The following is a 21,485-nucleotide window of genomic DNA, read 5'->3' on the forward strand; positions in this document are numbered from 1 at the left end:
TGCCCCTCAGCATACAGCTTGCACTGCTTGGGCTGTCTCTCAGCTCCCTGTTTTTGCAGGACTTCTTCACACAGCTTGTACTCCTATTTCAGCTCTCTGTCTTTGCAGGACCTCTTCTGCACACAGCTCGCTCTGCTCTCCCAGCTTTCTCCTTGCTCAGAGAGACCCAGAACAATCCCAGCTCACAGGGAGGATGGGGCCTGGCCTCTCACTGTCCTCACTGGCCTGTCCAACCTGTCAATCAGGCTGAGCTGGAGTGTTGGCTGCTTTCCATTGTCTCTGGGGTCTGTCAGTCTCATGGACCCTTCCCCTTCAGATACTGCGAGCTGGCAAACCAAAAACTCCCACAGAGTTTTAGTAAGGGGTAACAGTCCCCTTACATTTAACTCACAATCTCAGCCTATAAGCAATTCACTCTCAGCTTTCACCAGGGTTTTAGAAAGAAAAAGTCTAGTCCTGGGTCCAATTTTAGTAGACACAGAGAGGGAACAAGCTGCAATTTCCATCTTCTGAGGAGAAGGGAAGAGGATTTTCTTCTTCACATCAGCCCAGGGAGGAGAAAAAATAACCCTCCGCCCGCTGATTGTCCCCCATCAGCTTCTGTAGCTTCACCTCCTTCCACAGCAGCTCCAGCTTTGAGCTACAAATCTCAAGGGGCTGGTGAGGAAATGAGGAGCTGGCAGCTGGGGTTAGTGGCTTCCCTGAGAACAAGAGGTGGAGTGTTCACAAGGTGCATTCCTCTCCCCTGCAGAGCAGGGTGTTAGAAGGACTGAGTAACAGAACAGTCAGACAAGTTCCACCAATGCCAAAGTGTGTTTCTGTGATGTAGTGATTTTCACAGTTGCCTAACATGCAAAAGGTCCCTGGTTGAAAGACAGGCTCTGCTCTTATTGCTGCTCCCCTGGGTGCCCAGGTAAGTGCAGCTGCTGCTTACTAGCCTGTTCATGAGCCCAACTCCCACGTGACAGGGGAGTGACATCAGCTGAGAATGCCCCTGGTTGCCAGCCTGGGAAAGGGAGATAAATCAGGCCAGGCAGCTTCTGGAGGCTTGTGGCTTGGCCTCCCCTGCCCTGGGAGGCTGGTGCCTTGTGTGACTTGCCCAGTGTCCACAGGCCAAATGTCAGAAAAGCCTCTTCCAAAAAAAAGCAGAAGAAAAAGCTACACAAGTTGGGTTTGGAAATTTGCGTAGGTTTTTCCAGAAGAGCAGTGCAGTGTAGACACAGCCTGCGTGTTGCTCAGCACTAGCAGGAGACAGGGAGGGACAAAATGGTCTAACGGCACCTGCAGCCTTTCAGAATAACCCCCATCCCCAACCCCAACCCCAAGAACCAGCCCTTCCCTCCACCCTCACTGGGGTCTGCTGGGAACTGTCTGGACTCAAACCTACCCCAGTGTCAGCCTAAGGTTTGCCTGGTCTGTAAAAGCTGCACTCTGGAAATGAGAAAGCAGCTAAAGTGACACTCATGGGACTGGAACCCAGAACCTTTGAATGTCTAGCTGGACTCACTAAAACTTAAAAACCCAACATGCTTTCCATTGCACCACAGAGCCTGATAGACTGCTAAGGTTGATATCTCCCCTCTTTGCTTTGCAGCATGGCAATTGCTGGGGGAAAAGAAAGGGGAGCCAGGTCTGTCTTTTTTGGGAGAGCAGGTAGGAAGAAAGAGGAGCCACTGAGCTCCCAACACTGGAAGTAATGGAGAACTGACCTGCAGTTGGAGAATGTGGGCATCGATCCCACTGCCTTTTGCATGCTAAGCACGCACTCTACAACTTGAGCTAACTCCCCTGCCTGCAACAAAAGCCTCTATTGCCCCACCCACCTTATTCCAGAGCCCACAACATCCCTGCAGCTGCCCAAAGCTCCTTTCTGAAAGGGCCACTTGTGAGACTGACACCCGTGGGCTGGCTAGCTCGGAGGTTTAGGACGTGGTGCCCATATCACACAGTCGCGTCTTAAGAGCAAGCCCCTTATTTCAAACCGTAACGGGCTCGCTATTCCGTCGTCCCTGCAACCCTCATGGCATTAGAAGTGAGGGATGTTTTGGAATAGTGATTTATTTGGAAATAATTGCTGTGTAGCCAGCAGGTGACAGAATGAAACTGGTAAGTAACCAAGTTAAAAATAAACCAAAAGGAAGCATTTTTGTGTCCAGTGGAACTCCTTGCCAGAGGATGTTGAGAAAGTGAAATCTACAAGAAGGTCCAAAACAGAACTGGATCATTTAATGCAGGAAAGGTCAATCAATGGCATTTAACCAGGATGGACAGGGCAGGTGTCCCTAGCTGGTGTATTCTAGAAGCTGGGAATGGGCAACAGGAGGGGTCACTTAACAATTGTCTGTTCTGAGGATTCCCACTGGGCAATGGAATTGGCTGCTGTTGTGAGACAGGATCCTGGGCTAGTTGGGCAATTGGCATGGCCCAGTCTGACTGTTCTGATGTTCTGTTTGGTTTCTGTTCTTGTCTCCTCTGGGCAATGGAAAATGGACCCACATCCTGAAGGGGGCAAAAAGTGGCCTGTAAAAGCCTAGTGTAGGTAGAGGAAAAGAGTTCCTTCACAAGTCCCTGATGGTCTAGTGGTTAGGATTCAGCACTTTTGCTGCTGAGGCCTGGGTTTGATTCCCAGTCAGGGAAACCAGCCTCAGTGTCTACTTGACCACTACTTATTCATTCATCTTTACTCATTGTAACAGCAGCTGTAACCCAAGAGGTTCACTCTGGACCCCTTTCCCACCTCTCCCTCACTGCCAAGACAGTGCCTGAGTTACTCAAACTGCCCCTCTCCTCTCCCATGTGGATAGCCCTGCAGGAAGCTCTGTGGCACACACAGCACCAGCCCAGCATGCAATCAGGTTGACACAAGATCCATTGGTTCATTTTGGTTGTTGAAGGAGACAACCCAGAACTGGCTCCAGCCCCCCACTCAGTAACCTGGGCAAATGACCCACCAGGCCTGGGCCCCTGGGAGAGGCAACAACTCCCCACTGGCCAGGGCAGAGCACAGCGATGTCCATTTTGTGCAGCGCAGCTGCCAAACATCCCAGACAGAGAATTACAGGCCAGTGAGGCCTACTAGCAACCATCAAAATAACTCAGCTAGGAAAGCATTAGCTTGAAGGTCTGAAAGTCCCTGATTCAATCCCTGTCTTTGGAACATGTAGCAGGGATCTTTCTGCTAGCCTCCAGTTAGTCTTGTATTTGATCATCATGTCAGGCTTTTCAGCCACAGCTTGGCACTAACAAATCATTGTAATCTAATTAGCCCCCTCTCCCTCCACCTCTTCCACAGAGGCCTGCTTGTAACAGCCAGAGTAGCTCAGTTGGGAGAGCGTTAAACTGAAGATCAGATGACTGGTTGAGAAACACCAAGTCACCAAAGGGATTGAGCCCAACAGCTTAATGCTATTAGCACCAAATGCTAAGTGGCTGGAGGAACCAGCCCATAGCAAAGGGAGTCGCTAGTGGCCTTTTCAGAGGAGAGCCGGAGGCAGCTGCAGGGATGCTGTGGGTTCTGGAGGGAGATGGGTGGCCTAGAATAAATGTCTAATCACAGGGAAGTGCTCACTTCGTATGTGGGATCGGTAACCTCAATCTCCAGGGCATCTTCCTTTTTTTCACAGGCAGAACCAGCCAGGAGGCTAAGGGACTCGTAACCCCTCCTCCATCAGACACAGAGAGGAGATGTTGGCTCACTTAGCCCATGGGTTTCTTTGGCAGAAGGAAAAGCCTGTTGGATTTCTAAGCTGCAGTACTCAGGTAAAGGTTGTTGGTTCAAATTGCATTAGAGTCACTTTAGCATCTGCTCACACACAAGCCAGTAAAAATGGGGGTAGAGCAAACATATGGCCTCTGGAAGAGATCTTCTGGAAAAGCTTATTTCGAAAGAGAACATCTACATAGCAGAAGTGCATTGAATAAATGATCTCCAAAAAGTGATTTCCAAAAGCTGCTTGGAAAGATAATGTCCATGTTGATGGACGGTGTCTTGAATTTCAGTTGTGATTACTGTGGCTGGAGTGGCCACCAGGGCACCTGTGCTATTTCCTGAAGGCCTCTTCTTTGCAAAGAACTCCCTCTTCCGTGTCCACACTCTCCTTTTCCCAAAAACGCTTTTTTAGAGACAAGGCTTCTTCCTCGTAGAAAGAGGTTTGCCGCCATCAGAAAACCTCAGTTCTCTTGACTGTCAGTGGCCCCTCTGCCAGCAATCTAATGGGGACGTGATCTGTGTGGATTTGGAGCCCCAGGAAGCACAGGGCAGTAATGATTTTCAGTGGCTCTGGGGAGGAGTGTGTTTGAAATAGCAGCAGTGGAGCATCCACACTATGGATATTTCATGTCACTGGCTCAGGGGTTCCTTGCCTCAGTGCACTGCAGAGAAAGCCCTTCTGTGTTAAAGGGTCTCAGGGAGCCCAGAGCAGGGGGAGCTGGGATTCTAATCCCATTGATCCCCTCAACACACACACGCAATCCCAGCCCCAAGTTTCCCCCTATCCCTAATCCTGTGCCCTGACTTCTCTACCCTCCCACATCCTCTCCCCTGCCCTGAACTCCACCACACACTCCCCAAATCCCTGCCTTGAGCCTCCCACACTCCACACTTTAATTTCTTACAGGTACTGTCCTATCACAACCCTTCCCCCAACTTCCTGCCTTGAGCCTTCCCCAGCCCAAGGGGTGGTGCCCAATAGAACAGTCCCTGTAAGAAATGTGTCACTTTCACCCCGGGAGCAGCTCAGCCAGGCAAAGGGGCTGCCTGGGGCAGGACATTAGCCCTGGAGGGCAGGGGTGGGTGTGGCAGTGACATCACAAGGGCCTTTTGCAGCCCCCTCAGCTTATTGGCTAAAGGAGTTTGGGAGGTGATGACCTCACAGAGAGTCCATGACAATGGCCAGGTGGGACAGGCTGCAGGGCAGAGGAAACCTCAGAGACTTTGCTTCAAGGAGTCTCAGAGCCCCCCATGACTTTGCTGCAGGGAGTCTCCTTCTGGAGATCTGCCCTTGAGGCCAGAGAGAGAATGAGGGTCCCAAGCACGAGTGTGAGGAGGAGTCTCGTTGGCATGTTCCCCTTTTCCTTGACTAGCTGACCTAGAAGATAGACGTTCCTGAGGAGACGGGAAGAGCCTCCAAGAGGGCCTCTCTTGCTGTGGCAGGGGAATTAGCTCAAGTGGTAGAGTGCTCACCTTGCATGTGAGATGCAGTGGGATTGGTCCCATGTTCTCCACTAATGGGAACAATCCCAATTTTTCTTCTTACAGATAGAGCCAGACAGGGGGCTCAGTGTCTCCAGTAACCCCCTCCCTCTTCCTACTTTGTCTCCCCAAAAGCCAGCCACGCTGGGGCAGAAAGCAGCTGGGACTCAGCCTGGCAGTGACAGAAGTGATGGAGACAGGCCCCAGAGGGCAGAGTTGCCCCCGCTGGGAAAGTGCCTGCTACACAGCAGATAGGTCCCTCCATATGGTCTCTAGCTGGCTCCCTGGGGTTGGGGCATTGGCTGCTTCCTTGCTGGCCTAACAAGAGAGCTCTTTGCTCCGCCTCCATGATCCTCCTCACAAAGCTGATTGGCTGGCTGAGAATGCCACTCAAGGGCACAATCGCTCAGCTCCCTGGCATGCACTAAGTGACAGAGCAGACTGATGGGAGGTGTCGGTGGAGCAGGTCACCAGCTCGGACCCTGAGCTCAGCCTATGTGGGAGGCAGCTGGGCAGGATCAGGGGACAGGAAAGGGGCGAGTCAAAGAACAGAGACAGGGGAGCAGTAAAGAACATCCACAAACCCAGCCTAACTGCTTGGCCAGCTGCCTTGCGAACCACGACTCCATCCACTGCCAGCCCCCAGCGCTTTCCCCACCCAGCCCCACTGGGCTAGTGCTGAGTGTGCTACAGAGCTTCCTGTAGTGTTGCCCATGCAGGAGAGGGGAGGGGCAGTTAGAGAAACCCAGCTCTGCCCCTTCTGAAAATGGCAAGTGTTGTCTTAGGAGAGGGGGGAGAGGAGCCTGAAGTAACCTATTGGGTCACAGCTGCTGTAACATGTGGTAATAAGGTGAGAAAAGTGACTATGTGAAACTTCAGGCTGGTTTCCCTGACTGGGAATTGAACCCAGGTCACAGCAGTGACCATGCTGGATCCTAACCACTAGACCATCAGGGACACATGAAACAAGCCCCTTTGCTCACATACACTAGCCTTTCACAGGCCATTTTCTGACAACTTCAGGATGGGGGGGGTCCATTCTCCCTTGCCCAGAGGGGACAAGAACAGCCAAACAGAACATCAAAGCAACCAGTCTGGGCCATGTCAGTTGTCCAGCTAACCTAGGATCCTGTCTCACGACAGCAGCCAATTTCATTCTCCCAAGGGAATCCTCAGCACAGACAATTATTACATGATCCCTCCCATCACCCATTCCCAGCTTCTGGAATACACCTGCTAGGGACACCTGCCCTGTCCATCCTGGTTAAATGCCATTCATTGTGGCCCCTGGCGCTTCCAAAGTTGAGTAGCTCTGCATTAAGGATTCTTATTAATGTCAAAAATGTCAAGCGATGTAAAGCCAGAGTGTGATGGAACTGGAAAGGAAATTATTGCCACTAGAAAGAATTTTTTCAGAAGGGGTACTTGGCTTTGAACCAAGGACCACTGGAGGCACAATCAAACACTCTATCACTGAGCTACACAGCCCATAGAAACAGCTAAATGCAGCCCGTGTTGGGAACAAGGTAAGGAACACATGGCTTTTGCGTAACACATCTCAGGTGGGAGGGACCCTCACTGACCCCAGATTGTGAATGGTCCTAACAAGGGATTTGCCCTGAAAGCAGCAGAGCTGGGGCAGGACAGAGAGTCCTGAGCGATGGAGGGGCTGGACGGAAGCCAGGAGAGCAGAGGCCAGCCTGAGAGCTGAGAGACCCAGGTACCACCCTTGGGTGTCAGCTGTAGGTACCATGGTGTAAGGGGCATTGTGGGAATAAGAGTTGGGGCGGCAGGAAAGGGGCCGGCCCCTCAGCACCAGCGAGCAGGTGGGAGAAGATGGGAGTGAATCCTGCTACCTCTCATGGGCAAAGGCAGCACATTTCCAGTGGAGCTAATTCTGCCCCACCTGCAACCTGTCTCCAGTGCTCCTGCCACTGTCTGGCCCAGGAGAGCTGGTATCCAGCAGCTTTCTGCCCCAACATGGCTGGATTTTGGGGAGAGCAAGTAGAAAGAGGGGGGTGGCTACTGGAGCCACTTAGCCCCCTGGCTGGCTCTGCTGGTAAAAAGAAAAATTGGAAATTTCTCCCCTCATTGGAGAATGTGGGTATCGATACCACTACTTCTCACATGCTAAGCGAGCGCTCTACCACTTGAGCTAATTCCCCTGCTACATTTACAAAGGCCTTCTTGGAGGCTCTTCCCTTCTCCACAGAGACGTCAGCCTTCTAGGTCAGTTAGTTGTGAGAAAAGAGAAGGCTCCGAAAAGGCCACAAGGGCAACTCTCAAGGAGACTCCCTGAGCAAAGCCATGGGGGGCTCTGAGATGGCCCCTGCCCTGCAGCCTGTCCCACCTGGCCATTGTCATGGACTCTCTGTGAGGTCATCACCTCCCAGCCTCCTTTAGCCAATAAGCTGAGGGGCTGCAAAAGGCCCTTGTGATGTCACTGCCACACCCACCCCTCCCCTCCCAGGCTAATGTCCTGCCCCAGGCAGCCCCTTTGCATGGCTGAGCTGCTCCCAGGGGTGAAAGTGACACATTTCTTACAGGGACTGTTCTATTGGGCACCACCCCTTGGGCGGGGGGAGGCAGGGAGTTACAGGCATATCGCTTGCTCCCAAAGCACTGGGATGACCATGGAGCAGGACTCAGTGGCCAGTTTGTGTTTCAGAGTGGGAGTCAGAGCCCTGCCTTGCTTGTGCCAGTCACAGCAACCTCTGCACCAGTTCCAGCCTTGTAGTTTCCTTCTTCCCAATGTTTCTCTCTAATCAGCCTTTTCCTGAACCAGCAGTTCCATGGGTGGCCAGGGGAGGCCTTTTCTGTGTCCCAGAAGGACCGAAGAAAATGTGAGCAAGGGTTACAATAAGGCTCCACTGGGACTTGAACCCAGGATCTCCTGTTTATGAGGCAGGTGCTTTAGCCAACTAAGCCATGGTGCCCTCTTCCACAGTTTCTTTAAAATGGCTCTTTATGTTTCCAGACAACACTTTTGACTCCCAAAGTGCAGCCTTTCCCCATTTCCCTCCAGCCATCGAGCACAGGTGGTGTCTGGCCCCCCGGGCACAGAGAGCTACTGCTCCGTGGGCAGGGTGCTTTGGATTCCTTCTCCATGGGATGCCGTTGCAGGGAGGGCTGCTCAGCAGGGACGGGGTTCACCTGTCGAGCAAGGGAAGAGTATTTGGGTGCCGACTGGCTAACCTAGTGAGGAGGCTTTAAACTAGGTTTGATGGGGGCAGGTGCCCAAAGCCCACAGGTAAGTGAATCACATGGACACCTGGGAGATGGGCCAGAAATGGGAGAGAGCCGGGGCTGTAACAGCAGAGATAAAGGAGGGATGCAGGACCACTGGGAAGCAAAATCCAATCTGTGTCTTAGATGCTGGTACAGACACACAGGACTATGGGTAATAAGCAGGAAGAAGTTGGTATCACAGGGACTTGGTGGGATAATACACTTTATTGGTATATTGGCACAGAAGGGTAGAGCTTGCTCAGGAAGGACTGGCAGGAAAAAGGGAGGAGGAGTTTCCTTAGATATGAAACATGCGAACACTTGACATAGGAGTGGACTTGTCGGGAGTCTCTGGGTGAGGTTAAAGGGGTAAAACCCCAGGGTGATGTCACACTAGGCATCTATTCCAGACACCTCTCCAGGCAGAAGAGGTGCCTGAGGCTTTTTAAACAATTAACAAAATCTTCCAAAGTGCAGCTGGTTTCACTCACACACAGCCTCACCCACAGCTGGGAGGCAGTTTGCAGGGAGCTGAAAAGAAACAGAAGAGGGGAAACTGGAGCCTGGCAGAACCAAGTCTTGGGATTCTTCTGTGTCCAGATGTGCTAAGCAGCTGGCAGCCAAGCTCCCAAGTGCTGGTCTGTTTCTGCCCTCTCCAGGCAGGCAAATCCCCTCCTCTGGGTGTTACAGGCTGGACTTTGCCTGCCTGATTTTAGCCAGGGAACTGCTCCCTGTGAGGCAAACCTGACACCTCCTGCCCTGCGGAAACCAGCCCCTTGCCTTATGGAAGAAGCCCCTGGAAGCCCTTAGCCCCTGGCTGGCTCTGCCTGTGGAAAAGAGGAAGCAGCAAACATCTATTACTGGAGAATGTGGGCATCGATCCCATTGCCTCTCACATGCAAAGCAAGCACTCTACCACTTGAGCTAATTCCCCTGCCTGTGAGGCACTTTTCCTGCCCCACCCACCTTGTTCCAGAGCCCACAACGTCCCTTCTGATAAACCCTCATCTAAAACTCAGCAAATATCCCGAGAAGTTGCGGTTCCCTTTGCAAGACTCTGCACAGCTCAGTTCCAATCAGCCGGTCTTCCCTAGAGCCCGGAACATCGACCGCGGCAGCGTCGCTCTTACGCCCAGTGTAGACACGGCCTGAGAGTGTCACTAAACCAGCCCCGGGCACATTCCTGGCTAGGACCAGTCACAGTCTGGGCTCAGTGAGGGTCCGTCCTACCTGAGACGTGTGTGACACAAAAGCCTCCTGTTCCCTGCCCAGTTCCCAACACTGGCTGCAGACCCAGCGATATTTGGTGCCTTGGCTGCTGTCCCTGCTGGCAGGGAGCTGTCCCGCACCTGCAGTTCATCCCCCTCCCAGAGAGACGGCAACTCTGTGAGGGGGAGAAGCCAGGGCATTTCCCTGCATGCGTAAAAATCATCACTGCCGTCCCTGCCTGGGCCAGTGTGCTGGCATCCCTCATGTCTGGAGCATCCGCCAGGGAAAAACTGAAACCACATCAGGAGATAAGGGGTCAGGGTCCCTCCTGGCAGGAGCTATAGGGAATGGGCTCCCTCTACTTCTCCACAGCAGGAAATACTGGACCGGGGTCCCTCCACCTCTCCCCAGGAGGAGCTATGGCACCAGGGGACCCTCCACCCCCCAGCAGGCGCCAATGGGTGCCATGGGGGCTCACACACAAACAGGGTCACACGCCCTCAATATCAGTGCCCAGGGCAAAACTCACTGCACTCCTGGAACAGGAACAGTGACTAGCAGTGAGGCCCCTCCCTGGCAGCACCGTGTCTGTGAGACGGTTTCTTCTCAGCCTGGTGCCTCCTGAATGCTGGGAGGAGCTACCTGGGTCGAGGGGCTGCAGTTCCCTGGAGAGAGGGGCTGGCTACACCTACCCTGCAGACTTCTTGCTCAAGAACTGTTTTGTGCAAAAGGTCTTGCACAACAGTGTGTTCACACTCCCATGTGCTTTTGCACAAGAGAAGTGCTTTTCTGTAAGAGCGCCCATGGCAGTGTGGACGTTCTCCTGAGCAGGAAAGCTCTGATGGGCATTTTAGCCATCGGGCTTTCTTGAGCAAGAAACCCCTGTTGCCTGTCCGCACTGCCACCTTGTGGATGAGTTATTGGGCAAGGGGCCTTATTTCTCGTGGGGAGAGGAATAACTCTTATGCAAGAAGCCCTGTTTTCTGATGCTATACTATAAATTTAAATGTGCAAGAACTTGCCTGCAGTGTAGACGCTCTGCAAGTTTTAGCAAAAGAACATCTGCTCTTGCACAAAAAGCCTGCAGTGTAGATGTAGCCCTGGAATGTAGACACAGCCTGAGACACGAGGAAAGGAAGTGGCCAGAACCTCCCCACAGCTGGCTGGTCCTCAATAGGCTGGGTGCGTCTACACAGCACCCTCACCTCGAAGTGAGCTGTGCAATGTGAGTGGGCTGCCCAGGACCCCAGGGGAAGGTCTATGGGGAGTTTCCAAGGCAACAACAACTACAAAGTTTCACAATCTACACTAATGTGACTGTGATTTATTCCTCCACTAGCAAGTGTCTCTGAAGGGATGCGAAATGCAGGGCCCAGGTGCAGGGAGCTGGGTCACATTCTCCTGCCTGAGTCTCAGTCCTGGCTGAAGCCTGGCTACAGAGAGAAGAGGCCAATGCAAACAGCCCCATAGCAGCAAGGGAGTCAGTACGTGGGTGGGTGGAGCAGGGAGCTGGGGGCAGAGCTGAGCTCTTACTCAGTAGGGGTGTGTCCCATAGCTCAAGATAAGTGATGCAATTGGGTAGCTTATTTCAAGTCAATTTTGAAATAGCTTATTTTGTAATTTGGCACTGGCTGCACAGCACTTAGTTCCAAATAAATCGCTGTTCCAAAATGCCCCTCACTCCTCGCGCCATGAGGTTTGCAGGGACGTCGGAATAGCGAGCCCGTTATGGTTTGAAATAAGGGGCTTGCTCTTAAGACGCGTCAGTGTGATTTGAGCATCACGTCCCCTAAACCTCCGAGCTAGCCAGCCCACGTGTGTCAGTCCCACAAGTGGCCCTTTCAGAAAGGAGCCTCAGGCCGTCACAGAGACCTTGTGGAGTCTAGAAGAAGATGGGTGGAGCAGGAAAGATGTTCCCATGCAGGGAAGTTAGCTCAAATGGGAAACCCCTTACTTCGTGTGCAAAAAAAAGTGGGATTGATGCCCATGTTCTTCAACTGCAGCTTTGTCCTGGTTCCTAGTTTTCACTGCTGGGGGCTCAGTGGCCCTCCTACCTGCTCTCCCAAAAGAGACAGTTCTGGTTCCCCTTTCTTTTCCCCCAGCAATTGCCATGTTGCAAAGCAGAGAGTGGAGATATCAACACCAACACTACATCTGGCTCCGTGGTGCAATGGAAAGCACGTTGGATTTCTAAGCTGTAATGGTTAATGTGAGCCCAGCTAAACATTCAAAGGTTGTGGGTTCAAGTCCCACCAGAGTCACTTTAGCTGCTTCCTCATTTCCAGGGTGCAGCTTTTACAGACCAGTCAATCCTTAGGCTGACACTGGGGTGGGCTGGCATCCAGGCAATTCCCAGCAGACCCCATTAAGGGTGGAGGGAAGGGCTAGGACTTGCGGGTCGGGATGGGGGTTGTTCTGAGAGGCTGCAGGTGCCAATAGACCCTCCGTGTCTCCTACCAGTGCAACACGCAGGCTCGGCGCTTTGCTGGAAAAAAGCACCAGTCTAGACGTGGATCTTTTGGAAAATAAAACCTTTTCCAAAAGATCCCTTAATCCTTATTTTAAGGGTTTATTTTCTGAAAGATCCGGCAAAGCTCCAAGATGGAAAAAAGCGGAAGCCATTTTTATGCAAATGAAGCGAGGGGTATTTAAATCCCTGCATCATTAGCAATTGCGATGTGTCTAATTTGCATCCCTTTTATGGAAAAGGGATGCAGTCTAGACACAGCCTTAGTGTAGATGTAGCCTCTGTGAGTTACCAGCAGTGCGGCTGCTAGTGTCGGCATCTAACTAATTGCACCTTTAGTCCATGTCTTCACTCAGGTGGAGATCACTGCTCCAATCCATTTTCCAGAGCTTGATTTAGCAAGTCTAGCTAAGCTTCACTAAATCAAACCACTAGGGCACCTCCTGCTCTTTGCTACTATCCTACTCCCACTGTGAGGGCACCACAAGCTCAACTGAAGGTAAAAACAACTCCAGCTACATGTTGAAGAATGGTGGGAAGAAAAGACCCATTGACCTGGCAACAAGGCACCACTGGGAGTTGAACCTAGGATCTCCTGCTTACAAGGCAGGTGCTTTAGCCAACTAAGCCATGGTGCCTGCCTTGTAAGCAGCCTTAAAACTGTTCTACTTTATGGTCCCAGACACCCCGTTCCCATTCCAAAGTGCAGCCGTTCCCCATTCCCCTCCAGCTCTTGCCATGACTCAAGGCCTGCGCAGCCCAAGACATTTGATTGGCAGCTGGAACCCAAAACCTTTTTGTCAATTGTAGCACCAGGCCCCAAAGGGACAGACCCAAGGCAGTCGCCTGGTCCTAAGGCCGGGCCTGCAGCCAGGGGGAGGGAGAAGAATCTCTCCTTTGAGCTGGAGTTGAATCAGCAACCTAAGGACACTTGCCAAGCACCCGCTACAGACCTCTGCTCTGCCAGCTGAGCTATGGAAGGTGCCTGGGGCAGGCTGCTTTGCCCAGTTTGCCCTTGGACGAGTGCCAGGGCAAGAGCTCCCCGAAGGGGCCGGCCTCCCAAGGGAGGGGCAGAGGAATCCAGCAGCACAGGGGTGTCACAGGCTCTTCACCCGCAGAAGGACCCTTGAATGATCCAGGCAGAAACGCCGCGTCTCGCTCCCTGCAGCTCCCCTTGCTGCCCTGGCAGGCGCTGCCCCTTCTCCCACTGGCCTGGGCCTGGCCTCCCTCCCCCGCCCGGCACCACAGAAAGCCCCTTGGCGTGAGCCTGGGCAAGCCAGAGGCCTCAGGCCTGTCCCCTCTGAGAGGCTTGTGCCTCGGCCTCCTCTGCCCTTGGTGCCGGCTCTCCCGGCTGCCCCGAGTGCTGCTGGCCAAAGGAGGCAGCAAGGCAGGAGAGGGGGGAGGAGCAAGTCCCGCTGAGGCCAACAGCTCTGGCTTAAGCCTCCAGCCCCAGCAGCCTGGCTGGGGAAGGGGGAACACAGGGCAGGGCTTGTACAGAAGGAGAGGAGGGAGATACAATGGCAGCTCCCTCACCCCATCGGGCAGGAGGGGGGAGCAGAGGTGACTGGTGGTGGCACTTGGGGGCACCAACTCCTCTGCCCCCAACAGAATTTCTCAAGTTTATAACCAGGGCATCCCAAATTCCCCGTCTCAGTGGGTGCCTCTCCCTGCGCCCCTCCCTCTGCAGACACCAGTGCCCTGGGGGAGGAGCTGCCCCCTCCAGCAGCCTGAGGGGAATTTCTTCCATGATTTTTTTTTTAAGTGTAGATATCTGCAAACACTGATCTGTTAGGGACTGGCAACAGTTTATTTCCATATTTGCATATTTGTTATTTGCATAATGGATATGTAGATATGTAAATATAATGTTATTGGTCTGGCACAAGTTTGTGAATGGGTTTGCCTGTCAATGGTAGATAAACACAAAGGCTGGAAACATGGGCCTGATCCATGGGGGCTGGCTGAATGCAAGGCAGGGAAAACACTGGGTGAAGGTGGGGGGGTATTTTCCCCACCAGGCCTCTGTCCCTCGGAATCCCTGGGGACGTTGGGTTTTGTCTTGTTTGGTTTCCCTTTTCCCTGCTTCCCTCCTCGCTGGGCGGGAGGGGGCGGCTCTCTCACCCTCACGGCGGGAAGCCCTGGCACAGAGATGGGATGGGCAGATGCTCTGAGAGTGAGTCCCTAGGCTGTTTGGGGAGAGACCTTTCACCCTTCCGCTCTCCCTAGCACTACCAGGGTGGCCGAGTGGTTAAGGTGTTGAACTTAAAATTCAATAGATGTTTGTTTGTGTGGGTTCAAACCCCACTCCTGGTAGCTCCCTGCTTTGGAGAGACATTGACCAGGAGGGTGCTTTGCCCTGTTATGAGGGCAGGGGACTGGAATTCATCTTTGAAGGTCCCTGCTAGTTCTAGTGTTCTGTGATTAGAGTTTCAGTTCTGAGTGGCTAAACAGGGCCAGTCATAGGGAGGAGAAGCAGGACTTGGTTGTTCTTGTTCTCCTTAAGTCCCAGCAAATGAGCCAAAACCACTCCACTGCTCGGGGAATTGTTCTGTTTCTTGCCAGTGGCTGTCTCTGAGCAGCTCCTGAGTCTCTCTGTGTTTTTGTGCTTCTGAGCTATCCCTAGGCTGGGCTGTAGCTCCTTTGAGATAATTTATTCTGATCTGTCAGGGTGTGAAACTCCAGACTGAGGGAGAGTTTCAGAGTCAGGGCATAGGGATCCTGTTCCCAGCGCTGCCCCAGGCTGGCTGTGTGAGGTCAGACAAGGCCCTTAGCCTTTGTCCCTCCTTCTGTCCCCCTCCTGCCTGTCCCATGGTGGGGGGAGCTGTGTGAGGGTGTTGCTAGCAGCAGTGAGTACTGGGAGATGTCCTGTCACCTGGGCTCCCTGTAGGGCTGCCAAATGGTTTCTACAAAAATACCGGACACACTTGACATGAAACCACAATCGACATTATTGTTATTATTATTTAGAAAATACCGGTCATTTCTATTTCTATTTTTTCAGTTTGTTTCCTGAACAGAAACCTCAAATACTGGACTGTCTGGTTCAAAACTGAACACCTGGCAACCCAGCTCCATGTCAGCAGGGAAACACAGTCAAACAGCTCCCCGCATATGCTGGCCCAGCCTTGTGTCTGCTGGTGGGGCTGCCTCCCCCCATCAGTGGGGCCTCCTGCCCCTGACTTGCTGCAGCAACTGCCAGTCTGCCCACACCCAGACCTGGTGGCCATGTCCTGCTGTTTCTTCCTGAAACTGCAGTTCCTGGGGCTCCTCTAAGGGTGTGTCTAGACTACCTAGTTTTGTCAACAAAAGTGGACTTTTGTCGACAAAACTATACCAGCGTCTACACTACCGCTGAGTTCTGTCGACATAACGTCAGAGTTCTGTCGACAGAAGGTGTTATTGCTTGTAACGTTGCGTCCAGACTACGGAGTTCTGTGGACAAAGCAGCTTGCTTTGTCGACAGAACTCAATATGTCTGGACGCTCTTTGTCGACGGAAGTTTTGTCGACAGTATCTGTCGACAAAACTTCCGTTGACAAAATGCGGTAGTCTAGACATACCCTTAGTCAGTGGTAACAAACTGCCAGTCCGCGGACCAGCAAGGGGCCAAGAACCCGTGCCTGCCGGCCAGAGGTGGAAAATAACTAAGTAGAAATACTTGATCACACTACTCAAGACCTTTTTGGGTATTTGTACTTTACTCAAGTAATTTATTTTTGTCACATTTTGACGTTTAATCAAGTTGGTTTTTTTTAGACAATATTGTACTTTTTACTCCACTCCCATATCCAGAGGCGCTGGGTTACTCACGACTTGCATCGTTCTGATTTGCTAAAGCCCAGCTGCATGTGCAAGAACCGAGTCATCCAAGCAACAGCCAATCCAAAAGCACAATGCCCCTGCCAAGGAAGAAGCCTTTTAATAGCTGCTCCAACACCTTGTCATTCAAACCCAGTATCCCTGCAGGCCCTGCCAGCCTGAGACCTGAGCGAGCAGGGCGGCTGCCCAGGGCTCCGTGCTGAGGGGGGGATATGAGCAGTCTCATGTGACCTTACCTGGGACCAGGCAGCTAAACAGGAGGGAACCGAGCAGCCGGGGTCAGGGGGGACAGAGGCACTTACTTGTGCCAGGTGAATCCTCTGCTCTGGGGGGAGCAGCAGCAGGGTGGGTGGGTGCCGGGGGCAGGGGCTCCCCATTCCCCCTGGGACAGAGGCCCCTGTAGAAGCCCTGTGGGGGGAGGCGGGGCAGGCTGTGCTGGAAGAGGCTGGGGGTGGGCGGCTGAGGGGGGTGGGGATTGAAGAAGCGTCTGTGTGGGCATTTGGGCAGCCAGCTCACCAGTGAGCAGCAGAGCACACGGGCCCGCCCCCCCCCCCAGCCGAGCCCCCCAGCTGCTCTCCCAGGGCTGTGGCCGACCAGCCTGCACTGCTGCCAGCCCGGGCTCAGCTCTGCCAGCGACCTGCCCAGCCGTCTCCCTGCCGGGGACTGCAGACATGTCTGCTGGGGTAGAGAGGAGGGACGTGTCTGCCCAGCCAATGTGAGGGGTGAGCCTTTGGGACAGAGAATTTCTGTCCCATCTCATTGTTTCTTGTCTGGCCCCAGTGGCCTAATGGACAAGGGACTGGCCTCCCGAGCCAGGCGTTGTGGGTTCAAGTCCCACCTGGGGTATGGAACTGTGACCTTCTGAGGGTTGATTGGAAGCTTTGGCTTGCTCTTTTCCCCATCAGAAATGGTTCCCCAAGAAATGCCACATCCCATAGGACCGCAGCTGTCTAGTCCCACCAGCTCCAGGAGTGACTCAGACAGAGCGAGGGGGGTGGAGCAAAGCAGGGTCTGTTTGGTGACAGGGCAGAGGCTCAGTAGGTGCAAAGGGGGAGCTACTTTGGCCTGGCCCTTTTACAAAGCCCTTGAGCATGGGGCTGGCATTGGGGGAAAGTTCCCTCAGCGATGGGATGGGGAGGAGGCTGGGCTAGGAAGGCGCCGTTCTCCCTGCTCTTGCCCCCAGACGACATGGCTGCCAGGCCTGGGTGCGGGCAGACTGGCTGTTGCTGCAGCAGCACAGGGGCAGGAGGCCCCACTGAGGTGGGGGGAGGCAGCCTCACCAGCAGGCACAAGGCTGGGCCAGCATATGGAGGGAGGTGTTCGACTGCATTTCCCTGCTGACATGGAGCTGAGTTGCCAGGTGTCCAGTTTTGAACCAGACAGTCCAGTATTTGAGCTTCCTGTTCAGGAAACAAACTGAGACAATAGAAATAGAAATGTCCGGTATTTTCTAAATAATAACAATAATGTCGATTGTGATGTCATGTCAAGTGTGTCCCGTATTTTTGTAGAAAGCATCTGGCAACCTACACGGAGCCCAGGTGACGGGACACCTCCCAGTACTCACTGCTGCTAGCAACACCCTCACACCACTCCTCACAGCTCTTTTCTAACAGGTGTAAGTCCTCTTGCGCAAGAGGGCAGTGTGGATGTGGGACAAGGGTTTCTTGCCCTATAGCTAAATTGGCCATCGGAGCTTTCTTGCACAGGAGAGCATCCACACTGCCATGGATCCTCTTGCACAAAAGCACATCTCCCACAGCGCAAGATGCCGCCAAACATAGCCAAAGGGACCTTCAGAAACGAAGTCCAGTCCTCTGCCCTCATAGCAGGGCAAATCACCATCCAGATGGATGTCTGTCCAAAACAGGAAACTACCAGGAGTGGGGTTTGAACCCACACAGACAAACATCTATTGGATCTTAAGTCCAACGCCTTAACCACTCAGCCATCCTGGTGACAGAGGAAAGGCTAGACGTGTGCAAGTTCTCTCCCCAAATAGCCCAGGGACTCGCGCTCAGAGCATCTTCCCGGCCCATCCCTGTGCCAGGGCTTCCCACTGAAAGGGTGAGAGAGCCGCCCCCTCCCCCCCAGTGAGGAGGGAAGCAGGGAAAAGGGAAACCAAACAAGAGAAAACATAACGTCCCCAGGGATTCTGAGGGATAAAGGCCTGGTGGGGAAAATACCCCCCCACATTCACCGGGCTATGTCTACACTCCCAGCTTCTTGCAAGAGAAATATGCAAATGAGCCTAAGTGTGGAATATCATGGAGCTTCATTTACATACTTAACGAGCCACCATTTTTGCAGAAGAGGTTCTTGTGCCAGAAGGAGCTGTCTACACTGCCCCTTCTTGCGCAAGCAAACCCCTCTTGTGCAATGTCACTATTCCTGAAAATAATCGTCATAGCGGCATTGCACAAGAGGGAGTTTTCCTTGTGCAAGAAGGGGCAGTGTAGACAGCTCCTTCTGGAGCAAGAGCCTCTTTTGCAAAAATTGCAGCTCATTAGGCATGCAAATGAGGCTCAGCGATATTCCATGCGTAGCCTCATTTGCATATTTCTCATGCAAGAATCCGTGAGTGTAGACAGAGCCCTAGTGTTTTCCCTGCCTTGCATTTGGCCAGCCCCCATGGATCAGGCCAGTGTTTACTAACCTTTTTTTTTGTACCATGGACAGCCAAACCAATTCACAAACTTTTCCCAGACCGGTAACATTATATTTACATATCTGCATATACATTATGCAAATAACAAATCTGCAAAAGGAAATAAACTGTTGCCAGTCCCTACAGATCAGTGTTTGCAGATATCTACACTAAAAAAATCACAGAAACAATTCCACTCAGGCTGCTGGAGGGGGCAGCTCCTCCCCCGGGGGGACTGGAGCCTGCAGAGGGAGGGGCGCAGGGAGAGGCACCCACAGAGGCAGGGGGCATTTGGGACACCCTTGTAATAAACTTTAGAAATTCTGTTGGGGCAGAGGAGTTGGTGCCCCCAAGTGCCACCACCAGTCACCTCTGCCCCCCCTCCTGCCCAACGGGGGTGGGGGAGCTGCCATTGTATCTCCCCCCTCTCCTGTACAAGCCCTGCCCTGTGTCTCCCCCTCCCCCAGCCAGGCTGCTCTTGCTCCCCCAGTCTCCTCCCAACCTCCCCTGCCCCCTTTCCTTTCCTGTGACCCCCCCAAGTTTCCCTCCATTGCACCCCTGCTCCCAGCCACCCCATGCCTGGCATGATCCCCCCAACCTCCCTTCAGCACCTCCTGCCTCCTCTTCCTGCCCCCTCCTCACACGTCCCTGTTCCCCTTCACCTCTCCTATCTGCCCCCCCCTTGATCCCCCTCCCAACCCTCTCTGGGATGGCTCCCTCCGCCCCGCACGAGCTTGTAGCAGCTTCCCTGGCCCTAGGCTGGGATCAGCAGCCCTGGGCCAGATCCTCCCACTGCAGCCCTGGGGGGTCTGCTCTCTGGGAAGGGGAGGAGGCCTCTCCTACCTGCCTCCCCAAATGCTGCCCACCCTGGGGCGAGGGCTGGGCCGGGCAGGGGCTGTCCAGGCTGGGGGTGCTGCCGTGGGAAAGGTTCCCAGGGAGCAGCTTTCTACATCCCACCAGCCCTGCGGGAGATTCCCCCTCCTGGCTGCAGCCCGGGCTCCGGGGGCCCAGCAGTGCTGCAGCCAATGCTGGGCCTCAGGGGATCTGCTCGGAGCCAGGCCCCAAAGGCCCCACAACAGGGGGCAGGAAAGGAGCCAGGCTGAGGCTTTGCAGAGAGCAGGCCGGGGACCTGGCAGGAGGAGGATCCAGCGAGCACAGAGCCTGCGCAGAGCCAGCCTGCTGGGAGGGGAGCAGGAGCATCCAGCACCATTCAGGCCAGCGGCAGCCGACACTGGGGAGCTCTGAGACTCCAGGACAAAGGCCTCCAGCCCCCCCAGGCCCTGGGATTAGGTGGCCCTGGAGCCAGGCCCCCTGGAGTAGCATTGTGGCCAGGGGGCTCTGACCCACAGGGGGGCTGGCCCCAGAGCCCAGGAGTCTGGTCAGCAAGTGAGACTCACCAGTGAGTCCAAGCTGCTGCTTTCTCCCGGACTGCGGTTCCTGCCTCTCCCATGCCAGTGGGGCCCTGCTCTCAGTCTGTCCCTCACAGGCCTGTGGGCTGCTCAAGGGCTGAGCCCATCACGTCGCCCAGGCCTGCTGCAGGCCTGGAACATTGGGCACATTGTGAGCTTGTGCTGGAGCCAGAGCTGTCAGCCTCTGCAGGCAGTGCTCCTCCCTCTCCTGCCTTGCTTCTTCCTTTGGCCAGCAGCCAGGAGAGCCAGCACCAATGGCAGGGGAGGCCAAGTCACAAGCCCCTCAGAGGGACAGGGACAGGCCTGAGGCCTCTGGCTTGCCAAGGGGCTTTCTGTGGTGCCAGGCCCAGGCCAGTGGGAGAAGGGGGCAGAGCCTGCCAGGGCAGCCACAGATGCAGCCTTTCTGTGTGGAGTCACTCAAGGGTCCTTCTGCCAGTTAAGCGCCCATTAGAGCCCCCTGTGTTGCTGGGTTCTCCTGCCCCAACACTCATCCAAGGGCTACCTGGGCAAAGCAGCAGCCTGCCCCAGGTCCCGTTCCAAAGCTCAGCCAGCACAGCAGAGGCCTGTGATCAGCAAAGGCCCTTCAGTTCCCTTTTTTTAAAAAATGGAGATTGCCTATCTCATAAACCAGACATTGAAAGGTCATCAAGTCCAGTCCCCTGCCTTCTCAGCAGGACCAAGTACCATCCCCTAATGAATTTTTGCCCCAAGTGGCCTGTGCCAAGGATTGAACTCACAGGCCAATGCTCAAACCACTGAGCCATCCCTCCCCAAACATCTCTGTGGTCAACATGGGGCTTGAACCCATGACCTTATTATTAGCACCACATTCTAACCAGCTGAGCTAGCCAGCCTGCTGATTTAATGCCACCTGAAAGGAGAGATTCTTCTGCCTCCCCCTGGCTGCAGGCCAGGCCTTAGGACCAGGCGGCTGCCTTGGGTCTGTCCCTTTGGGGCCTGGTGCTACAATTGACAAAAAGGTTTTGGGTTCCAGCTGCCAATCTAATGTCTTAGGCTACGCAGACCTCAAGACACAGCAGGAGCTGGAGGGGAATGATGAACGGCTGCACTTTGGAATGGGAACATGTTCTCTGGAACCATAAAGTAGAACAGTTTGAGGGCTACTTTCAAGGAGGGCACCATGGCTTAGTTGGCTAAAGCAGCTGCCTTGTAAGCAGAAGATCCTGGGTTCAACTCCCAGTGGTGCCTTGTGGTGAGGCCAGCGTGTCTCTTCTTTCCACCATATCCCAACACATGTCTGGCAATAGTTTTATCTTTTGTTGAGTTTGCTGGTGTCCTCACAGTGGATGTAGGATGGCAGCAAAGAGCAGGAGCAGTGTGTACTGGTGCAGGTGCCCTCTGGGTTTGATTTAGAGAGTCTTATCTAGACTTGCTAAATCAAACTCTGGGAGATGGTTTGCAGCAGAAATCTCCACCTGAGTGAAGACATGGCCTAATGGTGCAATTAGTTAGATGCTGACTGGGGCCAGCCTGAGCCATTCTAGTGCCCCGGGC

At 53.8% G+C, this 21,485-nt stretch overlaps 9 non-coding genes across 9 annotated transcripts; 5 read left to right on the top strand and 4 right to left on the bottom strand.

Annotated features, from left to right (window-relative positions):
- The first annotated feature begins 2,565 nt into the window (after positions 1–2,565).
- TRNAK-UUU (transfer RNA lysine (anticodon UUU)) lies at positions 2,566–2,637 on the top strand. The gene has a single exon. It is a non-coding gene; the product is annotated as a tRNA-Lys (tRNA).
- A 3,439-nt stretch (positions 2,638–6,076) lies between these two features.
- On the bottom strand, positions 6,077–6,148 carry TRNAE-CUC (transfer RNA glutamic acid (anticodon CUC)). The gene has a single exon. It is a non-coding gene; the product is annotated as a tRNA-Asp (tRNA).
- Positions 6,149–8,053: 1,905 nt separating this feature from the next.
- TRNAM-CAU (transfer RNA methionine (anticodon CAU)) lies at positions 8,054–8,127 on the bottom strand. Its single transcript has one exon. It is a non-coding gene; the product is annotated as a tRNA-Met (tRNA).
- Positions 8,128–11,784: 3,657 nt separating this feature from the next.
- Positions 11,785–11,889, top strand: TRNAR-UCU (transfer RNA arginine (anticodon UCU)). The gene is made up of 2 exons: positions 11,785–11,821; positions 11,854–11,889. It is a non-coding gene; the product is annotated as a tRNA-Arg (tRNA).
- A 770-nt stretch (positions 11,890–12,659) lies between these two features.
- On the bottom strand, positions 12,660–12,733 carry TRNAT-UGU (transfer RNA threonine (anticodon UGU)). Its single transcript has one exon. It is a non-coding gene; the product is annotated as a tRNA-Thr (tRNA).
- A 1,592-nt stretch (positions 12,734–14,325) lies between these two features.
- TRNAL-UAA (transfer RNA leucine (anticodon UAA)) lies at positions 14,326–14,408 on the top strand. Its single transcript has one exon. It is a non-coding gene; the product is annotated as a tRNA-Leu (tRNA).
- A 2,279-nt stretch (positions 14,409–16,687) lies between these two features.
- On the top strand, positions 16,688–16,760 carry TRNAG-CCC (transfer RNA glycine (anticodon CCC)). The gene has a single exon. It is a non-coding gene; the product is annotated as a tRNA-Gly (tRNA).
- Positions 16,761–17,789: 1,029 nt separating this feature from the next.
- On the bottom strand, positions 17,790–17,872 carry TRNAL-UAA (transfer RNA leucine (anticodon UAA)). The gene has a single exon. It is a non-coding gene; the product is annotated as a tRNA-Leu (tRNA).
- A 3,233-nt stretch (positions 17,873–21,105) lies between these two features.
- Positions 21,106–21,179, top strand: TRNAT-UGU (transfer RNA threonine (anticodon UGU)). Its single transcript has one exon. It is a non-coding gene; the product is annotated as a tRNA-Thr (tRNA).
- The last annotated feature ends 306 nt before the right edge of the window (positions 21,180–21,485 follow it).

Source organism: Pelodiscus sinensis, chromosome 31, assembly GCF_049634645.1.
Source record: "Pelodiscus sinensis isolate JC-2024 chromosome 31, ASM4963464v1, whole genome shotgun sequence".
Taxonomy (NCBI): Eukaryota; Metazoa; Chordata; order Testudines; family Trionychidae; genus Pelodiscus; species Pelodiscus sinensis.